Genomic DNA, 17,924 nt, shown 5'->3' on the forward strand with positions numbered 1-17,924 from the left:
CTTCTGAATGTCCTAGAGAGGTCAGGTTTGTTTTAGTGTACTCCAATCAACAGCCCCTACAACCACAAAAAGGAATGGAGTCATTAGCACTTATGGTTTGTAAATGGCACCCAGAATTATGTTGCACGAAGCACAATTTCACATCATTCTGGGTCCATTTGTGTGAAAACAAGGTCCAATCAGTATGAAACGTTACAAGAAGGTTGAATCTATTGAGTTGTAAGTGATCTGAATGTTTCATGATGATCGCACATTCCTATAGGGGGTCAAACCATGTCCCAAAGGTCACCGGGCCTGGTGTCACTTTAAAGAAGTAGTCCAGTTACACATTTGTGGGCTTATAACTTGGCTTCTGAATGTCCTAGAGAGATCAGGTTTGTTTTAGTATACTCCAATTAACAGCCCCCATTACCCCAAAAAGGAATGGAGTCATTAGCACTTATGGTTTGTAAATGGCACCCAGAATTATGTTGCACGAAGCACAATTTCACTTCATTCTGGGTCCATTTGTGTGAAAACAAGGTCCAATCAGGCTGAAACGTTACAAGAAGGTAGAATCTATTTAGTTGTAAGTGATCTGAACGTTTCAAGATGATCGCACATTCCTATAGGGGGTCAAACCATGTCCCAAAGCTCACCGGGCCTGGTGTCACTTTAAAGAAGTAGTCCAGTTACACCTTTGTGGGCTTATAACTTGGCTTCTGAATGTCCTAGAGAGGTCAGGTTTGTTTTAGTGTACTCCAATCAACAGCCCCTACAACCACAAAAAGGAATGGAGTCATTAGCACTTATGGTTTGTAAATGGCACCCAGAATTATGTTGCACGAAGCACAATTTCACATCATTCTGGGTCCATTTGTGTGAAAACAAGGTCCAATCAGTATGAAACGTTACAAGAAGGTTGAATCTATTGAGTTGTAAGTGATCTGAACGTTTCATGATGATCGCACATTCCTATAGGGGGTCAAACCATGTCCCAAAGGTCACCGGGCCTGGTGTCACTTTAAAGAAGTAGTCCAGTTACACATTTGTGGGCATATAACTTGGCTTCTGAATATCCTAGAGAGGTCGGGTTTGTTTTAGAGTACTCCAATTAACAGCCCCCATTACCCCAAAAAGGAATGGAGTCATTAGCACTTATGGTTTTTACATGGCACCCAGAATTATGTTGCACGAAGCACAATTTCACATCATTCTGGGTTCATTTGTGTGAAAACAAGGTCCAATCAGGCTGAAACGTTACAGGAAGGTAGAATCTATTGAGTTGTAAGTGATCTGAACGTTTCATGATGATAGCACTTTCCTAAGGGGGTCAAACCATGTCCCAAAGGTCACCGGATCTGGTGTCAATTTAAAGAAGTAGTCCAGTTACACATTTGTGGGCTTGTAACTTGGCTTCTGAATTTCCTAGAGAGATCAGGTTTGTTTTAGTGTACTCCAATCAACAGCCCCTACAACCACAAAAGGAATGGAGTCATTAGCACTTATGGTTTGTAAATGGCAACCAGAATTATGTTGCACGAAGCACAATTTCACTTCATTCTGGGTCCATTTGTGTGAAAACAAGGTCCAATCAGGCTGAAACGTTACAAGAAGGTAGAATCTATTGAGTTGTAAGTGATCTGAACGTTTCATGATGATCGCACATTCCTATAGGGGGTCAAACCATGTCCCAAAGGTCACCGGGCCTGGTGTCACTTTAAAGAAGTAGTCCAGTTACACATTTGTGGGCTTATAACTTGGCTTCTGAATATCCTAGAGAGGTCAGGTTTGTTTTAAAGTACTCCAATTAACAGCCCCCATTACCCCAAAAAGGAATGGAGTCATTAGCACTTATGGTTTGTAAATGGCACCCAGAATTATGTTGCACGAAGCACAATTTCACTTCATTCTGGGTCCATTTGTGTGAAAACAAGGTCCAATCAGGCTGAAACGTTACAAGAAGGTAGAATCTATTGAGTTGTAAGTGATCTGAACGTTTCAAGATGATCGCACATTCCTAAGCGGGTAAAACCATGTCCCAAAGGTCACCGGGCCTGGTGTCACTTTAAAGAAGTAGTCCAGTTACACCTTTGTGGGCTTATAACTTGGCTTCTAAATGTCCTAGAGAGGTCAGGTTTGTTTTAGTGTACTCCAATCAACAGCCCCTACAACCACAAAAAGGAATGGAGTCATTAGCACTTATGGTTTGTAAATGGCACCCAGAATTATGTTGCACGAAGCACAATTTCACATCATTCTGGGTCCATTTGTGTGAAAACAAGGTCCAATCAGTATGAAACGTTACAAGAAGGTTGAATCTATTGAGTTGTAAGTGATCTGAACATTTCATGATGATCGCACATTCCTATAGGGGGTCAAACCATGTCCCAAAGGTCACCGGGCCTGGTGTCACTTTAAAGAAGTAGTCCAGTTACACATTTGTGGGCTCATAACTTGGCTTCTGAATATCCTAGAGAGGTCGGGTTTGTTTTAGAGTACTCCAATTAACAGCCCCCATTACCCCAAAAAGGAATGGAGTCATTAGCACTTATGGTTTTTACATGGCACCCAGAATTATGTTGCACGAAGCACAATTTCACATCATTCTGGGTTCATTTGTGTGAAAACAAGGTCCAATCAGGCTGAAACGTTACAGGAAGGTAGAATCTATTGAGTTGTAAGTGATCTGAACATTTCATGATGATAGCACTTTCCTAAGGGGGTCAAACCATGTCCCAAAGGTCACCGGGCCTGGTGTCACTTTAAAGATGTAGTCCAGTTACACCTTTGTGGGCTTATAACTTGGCTTCTGAATGTCCTAGAGAGGTCAGGTTTGTTTTAGTGTACTCCAATCAACAGCCCCTACAACCACAAAAAGGAATGGAGTCATTAGCACTTATGGTTTGTAAATGGCACCCAGAATTATGTTGCACGAAGCACAATTTCACATCATTCTGGGTCCATTTGTGTGAAAACAAGGTCCAATCAGTATGAAACGTTACAAGAAGGTTGAATCTATTGAGTTGTAAGTGATCTGAATGTTTCATGATGATCGCACATTCCTATAGGGGGTCAAACCATGTCCCAAAGGTCACCGGGCCTGGTGTCACTTTAAAGAAGTAGTCCAGTTACACATTTGTGGGCATATAACTTGGCTTCTGAATATCCTAGAGAGGTCGGGTTTGTTTTAGAGTACTCCAATTAACAGCCCCCATTACCCCAAAAAGGAATCGAGTCATTAGCACTTATGGTTTTTACATGGCACCCAGAATTATGTTGCACGAAGCACAATTTCACTTCATTCTGGGTTCATTTGTGTGAAAACAAGATCCAGTCAGGCTGAAACGTTACAGGAAGGTAGAATCTACTGAGTTGTAAGTGATCTGAACGTTTCATAATGATAGCACTTTCGTAAGGGGGTCAAACCATGTCCCAAAGGTCACCGGATCTGGTGTCAATTTAAAGAAGTAGTCCAGTTACACATTTGTGGGCTTGTAACTTGGCTTCTGAATGTCCTAGAGAGATCAGGTTTGTTTTAGTGTACTCCAATCAACAGCCCCTACAACCACAAAAAGGAATGGAGTCATTAGCACTTATGGTTTGTAAATGGCAACCAGAATTATGTTGCACGAAGCACAATTTCACATCATTCTGGGTCCATTTGTGTGAAACCAAGGTCCAATCAGGCTGAAACGTTACAAGAAGGTAGAATCTATTGAGTTGTAAGTGATCTGAACGTTTCATGATGATCGCACATTCCTATAGAGGGTCAAACGTTGTCCCAAAGGTCACCAGGCCTGGTGTCACTTTAAAGAAGTAGTCCAGTTACACATTTGTGGGCTTATAACTTGGCTTCTGAATATCCTAGAGAGGTCAGGTTTGTTTTAAAGTACTCCAATTAACAGCCCCCATTACCCCCAAAAGGAATGGAGTCATTAGCACTTATGGTTTGTAAATGGCACCCAGAATTATGTTGCACGAAGCACAATTTCACATCATTCTGGGTTCATTTGTGTGATAACAAGGTCCAATCAGGCTGAAACTTTACAGGTAGGTAGAATCTATTGAGTTGTAAGTGATCTGAACGTTTCATGATGATAGCACTTTCGTAAGGGGGTCAAACCATGTCCCAAAGTTCACCGGATCTGGTGTCAATTTAAAGAAGTAGTCCAGTTACACATTTGTGGGCTTGTAACTTGGCTTCTGAATGTCCTAGAGAGATCAGGTTTGTTTTAGTGTACTCCAATCAACAACCCCTACAACCACAAAAAGGAATGGAGTCATTCGCACTTATGGTTTGTAAATGGCAACCAGAATTATGTTGCACGAAGCACAATTTCACATCATTCTGGGTCCATTTGTGTGAAAACAAGGCCCAATCAGGCTGAAATGTTACAGGAAGGTAGAATCTATTGAGTTGTAAGTGATCTGAACGTTTCATGATGATAGCACTTTCCTAAGGGGGTCAAACCATGTCCCAAAGGTCACCGGATCTGGTGTCAATTTAAAGAAGTAGTCCAGTTACATATTTGTGGGCTTATAACTTGGCTTCTGAATGTCCTAGAGAGATCATGGTTGTTTTAGTGTACTCCAATCAACAGCCCCTACAACGACAAAAAGGAATGGAGTCATTAGCACTTATAGTTTGTAAATGGCACCCAGAATTATGTTGCACGAAGCGCAATTTCACATAATTCTGGGTCCATTTGTGTGAAAACAAGGTCCAATCAGGCTGAAACGTTACAAGAAGGTAGAATCTATTGATTTGTAAGTGATCTGAACGTTTCATGATGATCACACATTCCTATGGGGGGTCAAACCATGTCCCAAAGGTCACCGGGCCTGGTGTCACTTTAAAGAAGTAGTCCAGTTACACCTTTGTGGGCTTATAACTTGGCTTCTGAATATTCTAAAGAGGTCAGGTTTGTTTTAGTGTACTCCAATCAACAGTCCCTACAACCACAAAAAGGACTGGAGTCATTAGCACTTATGGTTTTTAAATGGGACGCAGAATTATGTTGCACGAAGCACAATTTCACATCATTCTGGGTCCATTTGTGTGAAAACAAGGTTCAATCAGGCTGAAACGTTACAAGAAGGTAGAATCTATTGAGTTGTAAGTGATCTGAACGTTTCATGATGATAGCACTTTCCTAAGGGGGTCAAACCATGTCCCAAAGGTCACCGGATCTGGTGACAATTTAAAGAAGTAGTCCAGTTACACATTTGTGGGCTTATAACTTGGATTCTGAATGTCCTAGAGAGATCAGGTTTGTTTTAGTGTACTCCAATCAACAGCCCCTACAACCACAAAAAGGAATGGAGTCATTAGCACTTATGGTTTTTAAATGGCACCCAGAATTATGTTGCACGAAGCACAATTTCACATCATTCTGGGTTCATTTGTGTGAAAACAAGGTCCAATCAGGCTGAAATGTTACAGGAAGGTAGAATCTATTGAGTTGTAAGTGATCTGAACGTTTCATGATGATAGCACTTTCCTAAGGGGGTCAAACCATGTCCCAAAGGTCACCGGATCTGGTGTCACTTTAAAGAAGTAGTCCAGTTACACATTTGTGGGCTTATAACTTGGCTTCTGAATGTCCTAGAGAGATCAGGTTTGTTTTAGTATACTCCAATCAACAGCCCCTACAACCACAAAAAGGATCGGAGTCATTAGCACTTATGGTTTTTAAATGGCACCCAGAATTATGTTGCACGAAGCACAATTTCACATCATTCTGGGTTCATTTGTGTGAAAACAAGGTCCAATCAGGCTGAAACGTTACAGGAAGGTAGAATCTATTGAGTTGTAAGTGATCTGAACGTTTCAAGATGATCGCACATTCCTATAGGGGGTAAAACCATGTCCCAAAGGTCACCGGGCCTGGTGTCACTTTAAAGAAGTAGTCCAGTTACACATTTGTGGGCTTATAACTTGGCTTCTGAATATCCTAGAGAGGTCAGGTTTGTTTTAAAGTACTCCAATTAACAGCCCCCATTACCCCCAAAATGAATGGAGTCATTAGCACTTATGGTTTGTAAATGGCACCCAGAATTATGTTGCACGAAGCACAATTTCACATCATTCTGGGTTCATTTGTGTGATAACAAGGTCCAATCAGGCTGAAACTTTACAGGTAGGTAGAATCTATTGAGTTGTAAGTGATCTGAACGTTTCATGATGATAGCACTTTCGTAAGGGGGTCAAACCATGTCCCAAAGGTCACCGGATCTGGTGTCAATTTAAAGAAGTAGTCCAGTTACACATTTGTGGGCTTGTAACTTGGCTTCTGAATGTCCTAGAGAGATCAGGTTTGTTTTAGTGTACTCCAATCAACAACCCCTACAACCACAAAAAGGAATGGAGTCATTCGCACTTATGGTTTGTAAATGGCAACCAGAATTATGTTGCACGAAGCACAATTTCACATCATTCTGGGTCCATTTGTGTGAAAACAAGGCCCAATCAGGCTGAAACGTTACAGGAAGGTAGAATCTATTGAGTTGTAAGTGATCTGAACGTTTCATGATGATAGCACTTTCCTAAGGGGGTCAAACCATGTCCCAAAGGTCACCGGATCTGGTGTCAATTTAAAGAAGTAGTCCAGTTACATATTTGTGGGCTTATAACTTGGCTTCTGAATGTCCTAGAGAGATCATGGTTGTTTTAGTGTACTCAGATCAACAGCCCCTACAACGACAAAAAGGAATGGAGTCATTAGCACTTATGGTTTTTAAATGGCACCCAGAATTATGTTGCACGAAGCACAATTTCACATCATTCTGGGTTCATTTGTGTGAAAACAAGGTCCAATCAGGCTGAAATGTTACAGGAAGGTAGAATCTATTGAGTTGTAAGTGATCTGAACGTTTCATGATGATAGCACTTTCCTAAGGGGGTCAAACCATGTCCCAAAGGTCACCGGATCTGGTGTCACTTTAAAGAAGTAGTCCAGTTACACATTTGTGGGCTTATAACTTGGCTTCTGAATGTCCTAGAGAGATCAGGTTTGTTTTAGTATACTCCAATCAACAGCCCCTACAACCACAAAAAGGATCGGAGTCATTAGCACTTATGGTTTTTAAATGGCACCCAGAATTATGTTGCACGAAGCACAATTTCACATCATTCTGGGTTCATTTGTGTGAAAACAAGGTCCAATCAGGCTGAAACGTTACAGGAAGGTAGAATCTATTGAGTTGTAAGTGATCTGAACGTTTCAAGATGATCGCACATTCCTATAGGGGGTAAAACCATGTCCCAAAGGTCACCGGGCCTGGTGTCACTTTAAAGAAGTAGTCCAGTTACACATTTGTGGGCTTATAACTTGGCTTCTGAATATCCTAGAGAGGTCAGGTTTGTTTTAAAGTACTCCAATTAACAGCCCCCATTACCCCCAAAAGGAATGGAGTCATTAGCACTTATGGTTTGTAAATGGCACCCAGAATTATGTTGCACGAAGCACAATTTCACATCATTCTGGGTTCATTTGTGTGATAACAAGGTCCAATCAGGCTGAAACTTTACAGGTAGGTAGAATCTATTGAGTTGTAAGTGATCTGAACGTTTCATGATGATAGCACTTTCGTAAGGGGGTCAAACCATGTCCCAAAGGTCACCGGATCTGGTGTCAATTTAAAGAAGTAGTCCAGTTACACATTTGTGGGCTTGTAACTTGGCTTCTGAATGTCCTAGAGAGATCAGGTTTGTTTTAGTGTACTCCAATCAACAACCCCTACAACCACAAAAAGGAATGGAGTCATTCGCACTTATGGTTTGTAAATGGCAACCAGAATTATGTTGCACGAAGCACAATTTCACATCATTCTGGGTCCATTTGTGTGAAAACAAGGCCCAATCAGGCTGAAACGTTACAGGAAGGTAGAATCTATTGAGTTGTAAGTGATCTGAACGTTTCATGATGATAGCACTTTCCTAAGGGGGTCAAACCATGTCCCAAAGGTCACCGGATCTGGTGTCAATTTAAAGAAGTAGTCCAGTTACATATTTGTGGGCTTATAACTTGGCTTCTGAATGTCCTAGAGAGATCATGGTTGTTTTAGTGTACTCCAATCAACAGCCCCTACAACGACAAAAAGGAATGGAGTCATTAGCACTTATAGTTTGTAAATGGCACCCAGAATTATGTTGCACGAAGCGCAATTTCACATAATTCTGGGTCCATTTGTGTGAAAACAAGGTCCAATCAGGCTGAAACGTTACAAGAAGGTAGAATCTATTGATTTGTAAGTGATCTGAACGTTTCATGATGATCACACATTCCTATGGGGGGTCAAACCATGTCCCAAAGGTCACCGGGCCTGGTGTCACTTTAAAGAAGTAGTCCAGTTACACCTTTGTGGGCTTATAACTTGGCTTCTGAATATTCTAAAGAGGTCAGGTTTGTTTTAGTGTACTCCAATCAACAGTCCCTACAACCACAAAAAGGACTGGAGTCATTAGCACTTATGGTTTTTAAATGGGACGCAGAATTATGTTGCACGAAGCACAATTTCACATCATTCTGGGTCCATTTGTGTGAAAACAAGGTTCAATCAGGCTGAAACGTTACAAGAAGGTAGAATCTATTGAGTTGTAAGTGATCTGAACGTTTCATGATGATAGCACTTTCCTAAGGGGGTCAAACCATGTCCCAAAGGTCACCGGATCTGGTGACAATTTAAAGAAGTAGTCCAGTTACACATTTGTGGGCTTATAACTTGGATTCTGAATGTCCTAGAGAGATCAGGTTTGTTTTAGTGTACTCCAATCAACAGCCCCTACAACCACAAAAAGGAATGGAGTCATTAGCACTTATGGTTTTTAAATGGCACCCAGAATTATGTTGCACGAAGCACAATTTCACATCATTCTGGGTTCATTTGTGTGAAAACAAGGTCCAATCAGGCTGAAATGTTACAGGAAGGTAGAATCTATTGAGTTGTAAGTGATCTGAACGTTTCATGATGATAGCACTTTCCTAAGGGGGTCAAACCATGTCCCAAAGGTCACCGGATCTGGTGTCACTTTAAAGAAGTAGTCCAGTTACACATTTGTGGGCTTATAACTTGGCTTCTGAATGTCCTAGAGAGATCAGGTTTGTTTTAGTATACTCCAATCAACAGCCCCTACAACCACAAAAAGGATCGGAGTCATTAGCACTTATGGTTTTTAAATGGCACCCAGAATTATGTTGCACGAAGCACAATTTCACATCATTCTGGGTTCATTTGTGTGAAAACAAGGTCCAATCAGGCTGAAACGTTACAGGAAGGTAGAATCTATTGAGTTGTAAGTGATCTGAACGTTTCAAGATGATCGCACATTCCTATAGGGGGTAAAACCATGTCCCAAAGGTCACCGGGCCTGGTGTCACTTTAAAGATGTAGTCCAGTTACACCTTTGTGGGCTTATAACTTGGCTTCTGAATGTCCTAGAGAGGTTAGGTTTGTTTTAGTGTACTCCAATCAAAAGCCCCTACAACCACAAAAAGGAATGGAGTCATTAGCACTTATGGTTTGTAAATGGCACCCAGAATTATGTTGCACGAAGCACAATTTCACATCATTTTGGGTTCATTTGTGTGAAAACAAGGTCCAATCAGGCTGAAACGTTACAGGAAGGTAGAATCTATTGAGTTGTAATTGATCTGAACGTTTCATGATGATAGCACTTTCCTAAGGGGGTCAAACCATGTCCCAAAGGTCACCGGATCTGGTGTCACTTTAAAGAAGTAGTCCAGTTACACATTTGTAGGCTTATAACTTTTCTTCTGAATGTCCTAGAGAGGTCAGGTTTGTTTTAGTGTACTCCAATCAACAGCCCCTACAACCACAAAAAGGAATGGAGACATTAGCAGTTATGGTTTTTAAATGGCACCCAGAATTATGTTGCACGAAGCACAATTTCACATCATTCTGGGTTCATTTGTGTGAAAACAAGGTCCAATCAGGCTGAAACGTTACAGGAAGGTAGAATCTATTGAGTTGTAAGTGATCTTAACGTTTCATGATGATAGCACTTTCCTAAGGGGGTCAAACCATGTCCCAAATGTCACCGGATCTGGTGTCAATTTAAAGAAGTAGTCCAGTTACACATTTGTGGGCTTATAACTTGGCTTCTGAATGTCCTAGAGAGATCAGGTTTGTTTTAGGGTACTCCAGTCAACAGCTCCTACAACCACAAAAAGGAATGGAGTCATTAGCACTTATGGTTTTTAAATGGAACCCAGAATTATGTTGCACGAAGCACAATTTCACATCATTCTGGGTTCATTTGTGTGAAAACAAGGTCCAATCAGGCTGAAACGTTACAGGAAGGTAGAATCTAATGAGTTGTAAGTCATCTGAACGTTTCATGATGATAGCACTTTCCTAAGGGGGTAAAACCATGTCCCAAAGGTCACCGGATCTGGTGTCAATTTAAGGAAGTAGTCCAGTTCCACATTTGTGGGCTTATAACTTGGCTTCTGAATGTCCTAGAGAGATCAGGTTTGTTTTAATGTACTCCAATCAACAGCCCCTACAACCACAAAAAGGAATGGAGTCATTAGCACTTATGGTTTGTAAATGGCACCCAGAATTATGTTGCACAAAGCACAATTTCACATCATTCTGGGTTCATTTGTGTGAAAACAAGGTCCAATCAGGCTGAAACGTTACAGGAAGGTAGAATCTACTGAGTTGTAAGTGATCTGAACGTTTCATGATGATAGCACTTTCCTAAGGGGGTCAAACCATGTCCCAAATGTCACCGGATCTGGTGTCAATTTAAAGAAGTAGTCCAGTTACACATTTGTGGGCTTATAACTTGGCTTCTGAATGTCCTAGAGAGATCAGGTTTGTTTAACTGTACTCCAATCAACAGCCCCTACAACCACAAAAAGGAATGGAGTCATTAGCACTCATGCTTTGTCAATGGCACCCAGAATTATGTTGCACGAAGCACCATTTCAGATCATTCTGGGTCCATTTGTGTGAAAACAATGTCCAATCAGGCTGAAACGCTACAAGAAGATAGAATCTATTGAGTTGTAAGTGATCTGAACGTTTCAAGATGATCGCACATTCCTATAGGTGGTAAAACCATGTCCCAAAGGTCACCGGGCCTTGTGTCACTTTAAAGAAGTAGTCCAGTTACACCTTTGTGGGCTTGTAACTCTGCTTCTGAATGTCCTAGAGAGGTCAGGTTTGTTTTAGTGTACTCCAACAAACAGCCCCTACAACCACAAAAAAGAATGGAGTCATTAGCACTTATGGTTTGTAAATGGCACCCAGAATTATGTTGCACGAAGCACAATTTCACATCATTCTGGGTCCATTTGTGTGAAAACAAGGTCCAATCAGGCTGAAACTTTACAGGAAGGTAGAATCTATTGAGTTGTAAGTGATCTCAACGTTTCAAGATGATAGCACTTTCCTAAGGGGGTCAAACCATGTCCCAAAGGTCACCGGATCTGGTGTCAATTTAAAGAAGTAGTCCAGTTACACATTTGTGGGCTTATAACTTGGCTTCTGAATGTCCTAGAGAGATCAGGTTTGTTTTAGTATACTCCAATCAACAGCCCCTACAACCACAAAAAGGAATGGAGTCATTAGCACTTATGGATTTTAAATGGCACCCAGAATTATGTTGCACGAAGCCCAATTTCACATCATTCTGGGTTCATTTGTGTGAAAACAAGGTCCAGTCAGGCTGAAACGTTACAGGAAGGTAGAATCTATTGAGTTGTAAGTGATCTGAACGTTTCATGATGATAGCACTTTCCTAAGGGGGTCAAACCATGTCCCAAAGGTCACCGGATCTGGTGTCAACTTAAAGAAGTAGTCCAGTTACACATTAGAGGGCTTATAACTTGGCTTCTGAATGTCCTGGAGCGATCAGGTTTGTTTTAGTGTACTCCAATCAACAGCCCCTACAACCACAAAAAGGATAGGAGTCATTAGCACTTATGGTTTTTAAATGGCACCCAGAATTATGTTGCACGAAGCACAATTTCACATCATTCTGGGTTCATTTGTGTGAAAACAAGGTCCAATCAGGCTGATACGTTACAGGAAGGTAGAATCTATTGAGTTGAAAGTGATCTGAACGTTTCATGATGATAGCACTTTCCTAAGGGGGTCAAACCATGTCCCAAAGGTCACCGGATCAGGTGTCAATTTAAAGAAGTAGTCCAGTTACACATTTGTGGGCTTATAACTTGGCTTCTGAATGTCCTAGAGAGATCAGGTTTGTTTTAGTGTACTCCAATCAACAGCCCCTACAACCACAAAAAGGAATGGAGTCATTAGCACTTATGGTTTGTAAATGGCACCCAGAATTATGTTGCACGAAGCACAATTTCACATCATTCTGTGTCCATTTGTGTGAAAACAAGGTCCAATCAGGCTGAAACGCTACAAGAAGGTAGAATCTATAGAGTTGTAAGTGATCTGAACGTTTCAAGATGATCGCACATTCCTATAGGGGGTAAAACCATGTCCCAAAGGTCACCGGGCCTGGTGTCACTTTAAAGATGTAGTCAAGTTACACCTTTGTGGGCTTATAACTTGGCTTCTTAATGTCCTAGAGAGGTTAGGTTTGTTTTAGTGTACTCCAATCAAAAGCCCCTACAACCACAAAAAGGAATGGAGTCATTAGCACTTATGGTTTGTAAATGGCACCCAGAATTATGTTGCACGAAGCACAATTTCACATCATTCTGGGTTCATTTGTGTGAAAACAAGGTCCAATCTGGCTGAAACGTTACAGGAAGGTAGAATCTATTGAGTTGTAAGTGATCTTAATGTTTCATGATGATAGCACTTTCCTAAGGGGGTCAAACCATGTCCCAAATGTCACCGGATCTGGTGTCAATTTAAAGAAGTAGTCCAGTTACACATTTGTGGGCTTATAACTTGGCTTCTGAATGTCCTAGAGAGATCAGGTTTGTTTAAGGGTACTCCAATCAACAGCTCCTACAACCACAAAAAGGAATGGAGTCATTAGCACTTATGGTTTTTAAATGGCACCCAGAATTATGTTGCACGGAGCACAATTTCACATCATTCTGGGTTCATTTGTGTGAAAACAAGGTCCAATCAGGCTGAAACGTTACAGGAAGGTAGAATCTATTGAGTTGTAAGTGATCTGAACGTTTCATGATGATAGCACTTTCCTAAGGGGGTAAAACCATGTCCCAAAGGTCACCGGATCTGGTGTCAATTTAAAGAAGTTGTCCAGTTACACATTTGTGGGCTTATAACTTGGCTTCTGAATGTCCTAGAGAGATCAGGTTTGTTTTAATGTAATCCAATCAACAGCCCCTACAACCACAAAAAGGAATGGAGTCATTAGCACTTATGGTTTGTAAATGGCACCCAGAATTATGTTGCACAAAGCACAATTTCACATCATTCTGGGTTCATTTGTGTGAAAACAAGGTCCAATCAGGCTGAAACGTTACAGGAAGGTAGAATCTACTGAGTTGTAAGTGATCTGAACGTTTCATGATGATAGCACTTTCCTAAGGGGGTCAAACCATGTCCCAAATGTCACCGGATCTGGTGTCAATTTAAAGAAGTAGTCCAGTTACACATTTGTGGGCTTATAACTTGGCTTCTGAATGTCCTAGAGAGATCAGGTTTGTTTTACTGTACTCCAATCAACAGCCCCTACAACCACAAAAAGGAATGGAGTCATTAGCACTTATGCTTTGTAAATGGCACCCAGAATTATGTTGCACGAAGCACAATTTCAGATCATTCTGGGTCCATTTGTGTGAAAACAATGTCCAATCAGGCTGAAACGCTACAAGAAGGTAGAATCTATTGAGTTGTAAGTGATCTGAACGTTTCAAGATGATGACACATTCCTATAGGGGGTAAAACCATGTCCCAAAGGTCACTGGGCCTTGTGTCACTTTAAAGAATAGTCCAGTTACACCTTTGTGGGCTTATAACTTGGCTTCTGAATGTCCTAGAGAGGTGAGGTTTGTTTTAGTGTACTCCAATCAACAGCCCCTACAACCACAAAAAGGAATGGAGTCATAAGCACTTATGGTTTGTAAATGGCACCCAGAATTATGTTGCACGAAGCACAATTTCACATCATTCTGGGTTCATTTGTGTGAAAACAAGGTCCAATCAGGCTGAAACGTTACAGGAAGGTAGAATCTATTGAGTTGTAAGTGATCTGAACATTTCATGATGATAGCACTTTCCTAAGGGGGTCAAAATATGTCCCAAAGGTCACCGGATCTGGTGTCAATTTAAAGAAGTAGTCCAGTTACACATTTGTGGGCTTATAACTTGGCTTCTGAATGTCCTAGAGAGGTCAGGTTTGTTTTAGTGTACTCCAACAAACAGCCCCTACAACCACAAAAAAGAATGGAGTCATTAGCACTTATGGTTTGTAAATGGCACCCAGAATTATGTTGCACGAAGCACAATTTCACATCATTCTGGGTCCATTTGTGTGAAAACAAGGTCCAATCAGGCTGAAACGTTGCAGGAAGGTAGACTCTATTGAGTTGTAAGTGATCTGAAAGTTTCAAGATGATAGCACTTTCCTAAGGGGGTCAAACCATGTCCCAAAGGTCACCGGATCTGGTGTCAAATTAAAGAAGTAGTCCAGTTAAACATTTGTGGGCTTATAACTTGGCTTCTGAATGTCCTAGAGAGATCAGGTTTGTTTTAGTATACTCCAATCAACAGCCCCTACAACCACAAAAAGGAATGGAGTCATTAGCACTTATGGTTTTTAAATGGCACCCAGAATTATGTTGCACGAAGCCCAATTTCACATCATTCTGGGTTCATTTGTGTGAAAACAAGGTCCAGTAAGGCTGAAACGTTACAGGAAGGTAGAATCTATTGAGTTGTAAGTGATCTGAACGTTTCATGATGATAGCACTTTCCTAAGGGGGTCAAACCATGTCCCAAAGGTCACCGGATCTGGTGTCAACTTAAAGAAGTAGTCCAGTTACACATTTGTGGGCTTATAACTTGGCTTCTGAATGTCCTGGAGCAATCAGGTTTGTTTTAGTGTACTCCAATCAACAGCCCCTACAACCACAGAAAGGATCGGAGCCATTAGCACTTATGGTTTTTAAATGGCACCCAGAATTATGTTGCACGAAGCACAATTTCACATCATTCTGGGTTCATTTGTGTGAAAACAAGATCCAATCAGGCTGAAACGTTACAGGAAGGTAGAATCTATTGAGTTGTAAGTGATCCGAACGTTTCATGATGATAGCACTTTCGTAAGGGGGTCAAACCATGTCCCAAAGGTCACCGGATCTGGTGTCACTTTAAAGAAGTAGTCCAGTTACACATTTGTGGGCTTATAACTTGGCTTCTGAATGTCCTAGAGCGATCAGGTTTGTTTTAGTGTACTCCAATCAACAGCCCCTACAACCACAAAAAGGAATGGAGACATTAGCACTTATGGTTTTTAAATGGCACCCAGAATTATGTTGCACGAAGCACAATTTCACATCATTCTGGGTTCATTTGTGTGAAAACAAGGTCCAATCAGGCTGAAACGTTACAGGAAGGTAGAATCTATTGAGTTGTAAGTGATCTGAACGTTTCATCATGATAGCACTTTCCTAAGGGGGTCAAACCATGTCCCAAAGGTCACCGGATCAGGTGTCAATTTAAAGAAGTAGTCCAGTTACACATTTGTGGGCTTATAACTTGGCTTCTGAATGTCCTAGAGAGATCAGGTTTGTTTTAGTGTACTCCAATCAACAGCCCCTACAACCACAAAAAGGAATGGAGTCATTAGCACTTATGGTTTGTAAATGGCACCCAGAATTATGTTGCACGAAGCACAATTTCACATCATTCTGTGTCCATTTGTGTGAAAACAAGGTCCAATCAGGCTGAAACGCTACAAGAAGGTAGAATCTATTGAGTTGTAAGTGATCTGAACGTTTCAAGATGATCGCACATTCCTATAGGGGGTAAAACCATGTCCCAAAGGTCACCGGGCCTGGTGTCACTTTAAAGATGTAGTCCAGTTACACCTTTGTGGGCTTATAACTTGGCTTCTGAATGTCCTAGAGAGGTTAGGTTTGTTTTAGTGTACTCCAATCAACAGCCCCTACAACCACAAAAAGGAATGGAGTCATTAGCACTTATGGTTTGTAAATGGCACCCAGAATTATGTTGCACGAAGCACAATTTCACATCATTCTGGGTTCATTTGTGTGAAAACAAGGTCCAATCAGGCTGAAACGTTACAGGAAGGTAGAATCTATTGAGTTGTAAGTGATCTGAACTTTTCATGATGATAGCACTTTCCTAAGGGGGTCAAACCATGTCCCAAAGGTCACCGGATCTGGTGTCACTTTAAAGAAGTAGTCCAGTTACACATTTGTGGGCTTATAACTTGGCTTCTGAATGTCCTAGAGAGGTCAGGTTTGTTTTAGTGTACTCCAATCAACAGCCCCTACAACCACAAAAAGGAATGGAGACATTAGCACTTATGGTTTTTAAATGGCACCCAGAATTATGTTGCACGAAGCACAATTTCACATCATTCTGGGTTCATTTGTGTGAAAACAAGGTCCAATCAGGCTGAAACGTTACAGGAAGGTAGAATCTATTGAGTTGTAAGTGATCTTAACGTTTCATGATGATAGCACTTTCCTAAGGGGGTCAAACCATGTCCCAAATGTCACCGGATCTGGTGTCAATTTAAAGAAGTAGTCCAGTTACACATTTGTGGGCTCATAACTTGGCTTCTGAATGTCCTAGAGAGATCAGGTTTGTTTTAGGGTACTCCAATCAACAGCTCCTACAACCACAAAAAGGAATGGAGTCATTAGCACTTATGGTTTGTAAATGGCACCCAGAATTATGTTGCACGAAGCACAATTTCACATCATTCTGTGTCCATTTGTGTGAAAACAAGGTCCAATCAGGCTTAAACGCTACAAGAAGGTAGAATCTATTGAGTTGTAAGTGATCTGAACGTTTCAAGATGATCGCACATTCCTAAGGGGGTAAAACCATGTCCCATAGGTCACGGTGCCTGGTGTCACTTTAAAGATGTAGTCCAGTTACACCTTTGTGGGCTTATAACTTGGCTTCTGAATGTCCTAGAGAGGTTAGATTTGTTTTAGTGTACTCCAATCAAAAGCCCCTACAACCACAAAAAGGAATGGAGTCATTAGCACTTATGGTTTGTAAATGGCACCCAGAATTATGTTGCACGAAGCACAATTTCACATCATTCTGGGTTCATTTGTGTGAAAACAAGGTCCAATCAGGCTGAAACGTTACAGGAAGGTAGAATCTATTGAGTTGTAAGTGATCTGAACGTTTCATGATGATAGCACTTTCCTAAGGGGGTCAAACCATGTCGCAAAGGTCACCGGATCTGGTGTCACTTTAAAGAAGTAGTCCAGTTACACATTTGTGGGCTTATAACTTGGCTTCTGAATGTCCTAGAGAGGTCAGGTTTGTTTTAGTGTACTCCAATCAACAGCCCCTACAACCACAAAAAGGAATGAAGACATTAGCACTTATGGTTTTTAAATGGCACCCAGAATTATGTTGCACGAAGCACAATTTCACATCATTCTGGGTTCATTTGTGTGAAAACAAGGTCCAATCAGGCTGAAACGTTACAGGAAGGTAGAATCTATTGAGTTGTAAGTGATCTTAACGTTTCATGATGATAGCACTTTCCTAAGGGGGTCAAACCATGTCCCAAATGTCACCGGATCTGGTGTCAATTTAAAGAAGTAGTCCAGTTACACATTTGTGGGCTTATAACTTGGCTTCTGAATGTCCTAGAGAGATCAGGTTTGTTTTAGGGTACTCCAATCAACAGCTCCTACAACCACAAAAAGGAATGGAGTCATTAGCACTTATGGTTTTTAAATGGCACCCAGAATTATGTTGCACGAAGCACAATTTCACATCATTCTGGGTTCATTTGT

This window comes from Nothobranchius furzeri, chromosome 17 (assembly GCF_043380555.1).
Source record: "Nothobranchius furzeri strain GRZ-AD chromosome 17, NfurGRZ-RIMD1, whole genome shotgun sequence".
Lineage (NCBI taxonomy): Eukaryota > Metazoa > Chordata > Actinopteri > Cyprinodontiformes > Nothobranchiidae > Nothobranchius > Nothobranchius furzeri.